The sequence below is a fragment of the Camelina sativa genome, chromosome 18 (genome assembly GCF_030686135.1).
Source record: "Camelina sativa cultivar CO46 ecotype springtype chromosome 18, ASM3068613v1".
Lineage (NCBI taxonomy): Eukaryota > Viridiplantae > Streptophyta > Magnoliopsida > Brassicales > Brassicaceae > Camelina > Camelina sativa.
The window spans coordinates 9,790,297-9,797,305 of NC_141897.1; the positions used below are offsets into that span (position 1 = coordinate 9,790,297).

Sequence of the window (7,009 nt, forward strand, 5' to 3'; positions counted from 1 at the left end):
CTAAACCTAGTTTTTACCTTTTTTAGTTTTATTCCTTTTGCATTTTTATTTTTAAGATCTTGTACTTCCTTAAAAAAGAAGACTAGATTCTTATATTTTGTTGGTTCTATAACTTTCAAGATATTGAGAATTTGAGTTTCATCCTTTCATCAATATTGAAGATCTTTGTTTAATCTTTCTAATAATGCAAGTTTCAATATTTTCTGGGTTTTTGACTTTGATCACCATGTATTGTTGTGAGTAGTTTCCTTAGGATCTTGAGGATGGGTTAGGATGGATTGATCTTGTGGTTTGTGTGACTTGGTCAAGCTTGATTGTTGTAGATCTCTTCTAGGGTAGATGATCTTAATGCTGATTCTATATCTGAGAGGGTAGAGTCTGATTTCAAGCTTCTTAGCATCAAACCAATGTTTAGGAAGCATAGATAAGGCTAGATCTAGAGCTTACCATTAGGCTTGCTAAGAGATTAGAGGTCTTGTTTGGTTTGAGATGTATTGCTTAATGCCTGTTTGTGTAGATTCTTTACTGTGTGAGAACAAGTCTAGAATTGCATAGGTTTGATTGTTTCTTGACCATGAGAGTGGGAGAAACTTGTCTTAGATTAATATGTCTAGAGGTTAGCTCAAAGTTTGCTTGAGATTTGTTGACCAAGTTAGATAACCACAATGATTAGTCCATCCCATGAATCCATCCTCAGGACCTTCTTTGTTTATTGAAATCTTAGTCTTAATCTTGTTGCTTGCTTGTTGTTTGATTGGATTTAGCATTACTCTGTTTTTATTGCATTGCTCTGTTTCTGCGTCTAGTCTAGCTCGACCACCCACTCGACCAACACTCGGTCGAGTGCTGCTCGAGTTCGTCCCCAGAACTCTGTGTCTATGATTTATGTTTGTCTTGTTTCATTCCTGTTTCATTCCAGTTGCATACATTTAGTTTTCAGTTCATTAATTATCTTGCATTAGTTCATTAGTAGTAGTCTCTGTTTCTGTTCTTGCTTTATCACTATTTCAATCATTCAGATTCATTTGCATCTAGTTGTTAGTTCTTGTAGTTTATTTTCTGCATTTTACATTTTCTTCCTAGGATTGTTAGTGACAAACAATCTTTACATTTAGGATTGATACCTCTTGTACTGCAATAGCATAAGGGGAATTGAAACACCCATCCATCATTCCATTCATATCTCACCATTGCATACATCATCATTCACACCACAAATAAAATCTTGTTTCAATTTGGCGCCATTGCCCATTTGAGTGTGTTTTTGTGACATTTAGGATCCATATTAGTCTAAGATTAAGTTCTTTTATACGCTTGTGAGGTTGCTGTACTCGAATCTTCTGTTTCTGGGTTGAAGTTCCATTTCAGATACCACTCGACCAGTCACTCGACCACCACTCGACCCAGTCGTGATCGAGCACCTGCTCGAGCCAGAAGCCGGATCTCTATAACAATCATTTTCCAGTCGACTTGACCTCCTACTTGAGCCTGTGCTCAGTCTCTTGCCTAGCAAAAATCGTTTGTGTCTGTTAATGCACACGAGGTCTAAAGGAAAGGACAATCTTCTTAGGCCTATTGACAACATCAACAACAAGACCAAGAGTTTAGGAGCTAAGCAAAGGAGAGTTGTTCAGCAACAACAAGAGGTTATAGTACCTATGGATCAACAGGATCAGGTTCAGAGACCAAGGAACATTGGTGCTGGAGATGCACCCAACACTCACAACCAAAGAGCTGGCATTGTGCCACCAACTGTTGCCAACAACAACTTTGAGATCAAGAGTGGATTGATCTCAATGATTCAGGCCAATAAATTCCATGGATTGCCTATGGAGGATCCACTAGATCATCTTGATGAGTTTGATTGAATCTGTGGTCTTACCAAGATCAATGGAGTAAGTGAAGATGGTTTCAAGCTGAGGTTGTTCCCTTTCTCACTTGGGGACAAGGCTCATTTATGGGAAAAGACTCTCCCTACTGGTGCAATCACTACTTGGGATGCATGCAAGAAGGCTTTCTTGGCCAAGTTTTTCTCCAATGCTAGGACAGCAAGAATAAGGAATGAGATCTCTGGATTTGCTCAAAGGAGTAATGAAAGCTTTTGTGAAGCTTGGGAGAGATTCAAGGGATACCAAACTCAATGTCCTCATCATGGTTTCAGTGTGGAGTCTTTGTTGAGCACATTGTATAGAGGAGTACTTCCCCAGTTCAGAATGCTTCTTGACACAGCCTCCAATGGAAACTTCCTCAAAAAGAATGTGGAAGAAGGCTGGGAGTTAGTAGAGAACCTTGCACAGTCTGATGGGAACTACAATGAGGACTATGACAGAACCATAAGGTCATCATCAACTGATCAAGAAGACAAGTACAAGAAGGATCTGAAAATGTTGAATGAAAAGCTTGATAGGATCTTGCTAAGTCAGCAAAAGTCTATTCACTTTGTTAGTGAAGAGGAGCCTCCAGTTCAAGAGGGAGAGAATGAGTTTGCTGAGTTATGCTATATGCAAAACCAAGGAGGCTTCAAGGGTTATAACCAAGGAGGGTTTAGGAACAATAATCTGTCCTATAGGAGCACAAATGTGGCCAACCCACAAGATCAAGTCTACCCTCCTCAACAGCCTCAACAGCACCAAAACTATGTCCCCAAACAACAGCAACAGGTGTTCCAGCCCCAGTTGTGTCCCCCACCAGGGTTTCAGACTAACCAAGGCCAGGAACAAGACCTTAGAGCCATGGTACAACAGCTGTTGATTGGTCAAACACAAGGGAAGATAGAGGAAGCCAAACAGTTTGCTGAGCTAAACCAAATGCTCACATCTCAATACAATGATCTGAATATGAAGTTTGAGGGTCTGAATTCCAGAGTTAAGTACATGGAGAGTAACATAGCCTCTTCTTCAGGTCCAAAACCCAACCAACTCCCTGGAAAAGCTGTCCAAAATCCAAGGGAGTTCACAGCCAAAGCCATTCAAGTTCATGAGGAAGAAGCCACTGAGGACAGTGCAGTTCAAGTTTGGGGGAATTCATTAGTTACTGAAGCCCCAAGTGATGTTTGTAACAAGCAATTGGAGCTCGCACCTGAGCTCGACCATGGACTCGAGCAGCCACTCGATCGAGTGCGTGCTCGAGTGGTCGATCGAGCTGGACAGTCCGAGGCTGACAAACCTGCCAAGTACATTCCTCCTGCCTACAAGCCTCCTCTTCCATTCCCAGGACGTTTCAAAGCACAAAAGATTAAGGAGCTTAGGGAAATCATTGAGAGAAAGGAGATGATGGCTAAGCAACAAGAGGAAGAGAAGGCTTTGAAGGAAGTGGTTGTGATTGAAAAAGCTGTGGTTGAGGAAGTGTTGGCCATACAAGAGATCACCATTGCTTACCAAGAAGAAGAGAGAGGACCTGCCTTGGAACAGTATGATCCATATCCTCTCTACAAAGACTTTTTGCTTGATTTGTCAAAGAAAAAGGCTGAAGCTCAAGATGAGAAGGATCTTGAGAACCTTGGAGGAGTGATCATTCCAATAAAGCTTAAGGATCCAGGGCCATTCTACTTGCCTTGCACAATCAGTTACCTCCACTACAATCAATGCCTTTGTGATTTGGGAGCTTCAACAAGTGTCATGCCATATTCCATAGCTCAAAAGCTTGGGAGAACTGACTTCAAATCTACTAAACTCCATGTGTGCCTAGCTGATGGGACAAATAGAGAGGTATTTGGGAGGTTAGAGAATTTCCCAATCAAGATAGGAAGAGCAAGGATCCACACTGACTTTGTGGTGATAGAGATGGACAAGGAGCCTGAAGATCCAATCTTACTAGAGAGGCCATTCTTAGCTAGTGTTGGAGCAGTTATTGATGTCAAGGAAGGTCTTGTGACCTTGAACATTGCTGAAGATGTAGTTATGAAGTTCAATATCTACAATCCAACCAACCTTCCCACCATTGATGACCAGCCTTTTACTATCAAGGACAAAGGTGGTCAAGAAGGGTTAAGTGATAAGGCAACTCCAAAAGCTGAGCTCCCACTTCAAGAGGATTCTGTGGAAAAGCTTAAGAGGTCAGTTCAAGAGTTGACTAGTATGGTTGAGGATCTTCAAGTAAAGCTGAACAAGAGGTCTTTGAGGAAAGCAAGACCAAGGCTCAAAATCAAGAAGAAATATGGTTTGTGTGCTAAGGGTGAGGTGATCAAGGATCAACTTCACAGTGACCAAGAGGTTCCAGGGAGGATTTCATCACCTCCTTGGTATCTAGATCAAGTCTAAGAAGGAAATCAAAGTCAAGCTTAGTGACTTTAAACAAGCTCACTAGGGAGGAAGTCCCTAAGGTATCCTTTGTAAATATGGTTTAATTTGTTAGTAGTTTTGATGTGTTTTCTTTTATGTTTTTGTTGGACAGGCTTTTTATTAAGAATGTAGTTGGGTAAGAAGAGATTTGGACTTGGGCAAGGAGGTTCGCAAGCCCACTCGACCAGGCCACGAGAAGTACTCGATCGAGCTGGGTAAGGATTAAGGCCCATTTGGTTTCCAAAGCTTCTAGAACGATCGAGTGGAGGGAGAAAAGGAAGAAAAATTTTGAAACTTCAAATTGGTCAAGGAGCTCGACCACGTGCTGGTCGAGTGTGGGGTCGAGTGGTAGCCAAAAAGCAGGTCAAAGATTCCCATTTCAGATTTGAATGGTATGGACGCTCCACCCTTGTCTCCTTGTCCCCTTAGCTTCTTTATATACTCCTAGCACGAGATCATACCTCTCACACTCTCTCATTTGCTCAAAATATCTAAATTCAAGCTTTAAAGTCTCTCTCAAGTTCATCTTTTGCTCAAAGCTTAGTTCTTTCTAGTTTTTGGGTCACTAACCTATTAACTTTAAGCTTTGAGTTTATTCCTCTCAGTTTTTGTTCAAAAATGTCTTCCAAGATCACTAAGAAGTCCAAGCAAGCAGCTGCAATCTCTAAGGGTCGTCATGATGTTGACTTGGAATCAAGAGAGGATGCTGGAAGGTCCACTCGACGTCCCACTCGAGCATGCACTCGACCGAGTGGCCGTCCGAGTGATCGACTGAGCCAGCGTGCGAGTTCCAGAAACCCAGCTGTTGAGGAAGATCCTGAGAGAACTGAATCAGAGGAGGAAAGGGAACCAACACTCAATGAGTTTATGAGGAGAGCAAGGGCCAAAGGAAAGAGGCCAGCTGTTGAGGTTGAACAAGAGGGGAGTGAAAGTGAGAGTGAGGAAGAAGAAAGTGAGGAAGAAGAACTAATGGATGATGGAGAAGCTGAGTCTTGTGGATTGTCAAAGAAGCAGCTTTATGATGCTTTCATGAGGATGGAGTTCTTGGGAACCAGATATCCACATAAGGAGACCATGGAGAAGCTTGCCATTGATGAAGATGTGGAGTGTCTCTTTGAGAAGAGCAGCCTTCCCAAGTTCATGGGGCTTTGTATGGAGGGGTATAGAGTGGAAAGCTATGAGTTCCTAGCCACTGTCAAGCTGCACACATATGTGAGGAAGGATGCTGTAGTAGGAGCTGGTCACATTTCTTTCACAATCAAAGGGAAGAAGTATGAGCTCTCAATGAAGAAGCTGGCTGATGTGTTTGGTTTTGAGGTTGGGAGCAGTAGGAGCTTGATGGTTCCAAGAGAAGAACTGTATGCTGTGTGGGAAACCATTGGGGATAACAAGCTCTACTCATCCTCCAACTCCAAGAGCTCAAGGATTAGGAGCCCAGTCTTGAGGTACTACCACAAAGCTCTTGCCAACACCTTCTTTGCTAGGAAAGAAACTGGAAACATCAATGAGGGAGAGCTAAAGATGATTGACTTGGCTCTCAATGGAGTTCTTCTTCAAGCAAGGAATGGAACCATCATCCTTGGTAGCACTGTGGAGACTGATCTTGCAATGGTGCTGATAGACCATATGATATATTTGAGAAGTTGGGTAGGCAAGCTTGAGAACAAGGGTTCAAGAGGAGCACTTACCATTGGAGGCATCATTACTCCAATTCTTCAAGCTGCTAACATTCCACTTAGAGGAGAAGGGGTCTCACCAAGATGGATTGATTCCAGCTACCTAACCTCTACACTCATCCTAGCCAAGGAGATGCATCAAGGAAACCATATCTTTAACTTTGAGCTGCCAACAGTTGGGAAGAAACAAGTGATCCTACCAAACAAAGAGCTCACTACCATTCAAGAAGGAGCCAACATTGATTTTTGGCCAGCTGATGAGTACTTATTTGATGGAGTAGTACAGCCTAGAGTTGATGCAGCTGGAGATGTAGAGATGGGTGATGGAGAGGAGCAGTTCTACTTTGAGAACTATGAGCCCAATCCAAGGGATAGTAGAGGAGTGAGAGAGCATAGCAAGAGGTTGACATTGCTGCAAAAGTGGAACAAATGGCATGGGAAGAGGTTTGACAAGCTCAAGAAGAAGGTGACCAACATGGCTAAGTCCATTAGAGGCCTGAAGAAGGAAGTTGCTGACTTGAAGAGTGGAAACTCTTCACCAACTCCATCAAGCCCTTTGAGGAGGAGTGGCTCAACTAGAGCACTTTCAAGAGTTGCAAACCCTGTGGAACCAGCTAGGGCTTCAATGTATGAGCCAAATCAGAGGAAGAGGAGCTCAAGTACCCGAGAACAACAGCTTTCGAGGCACTCAACCGGGTCACTCGAGCACCCACTCGACCGAGCACCTTGGAGCCACTCGACCGAGTTCCAGCCTAGACCACCATTTGGCTTCCCACCTCCAGCTGCTTATCCAGGCTATCCAGGTTACCCCCCCATACCACCCCAATACTTTATGGATCCAGCACAATACCATCAGTACCAGCAGTACCATACTCAAGATATGGAGACTCGCGGTCCAGCTCGACTCCCCCACTCGGACATGCACTCGACCGAGTCACGGTCGATTGGCATTGTCGAGCTGCCCCAATCACCTTCTTCCAGACACCAGCAGGATCCCAGCTACACCTTTGATAGTATGCAGGAGGATGTGGACAGCTTCTTCTCCAATCCTTG

The 7,009-nt window shown here is 43.4% G+C and overlaps 1 non-coding gene across 1 annotated transcript; it reads right to left on the reverse strand.

Annotated features, from left to right (window-relative positions):
* Positions 1-2,051: 2,051 nt before the first annotated feature.
* LOC147922728 (small nucleolar RNA R71) lies at positions 2,052-2,158 on the reverse strand. The gene has a single exon (XR_015589840.1). It is a non-coding gene; the product is annotated as a small nucleolar RNA R71 (small nucleolar RNA).
* Between the last annotated feature and the right edge of the window lie 4,851 nt (positions 2,159-7,009).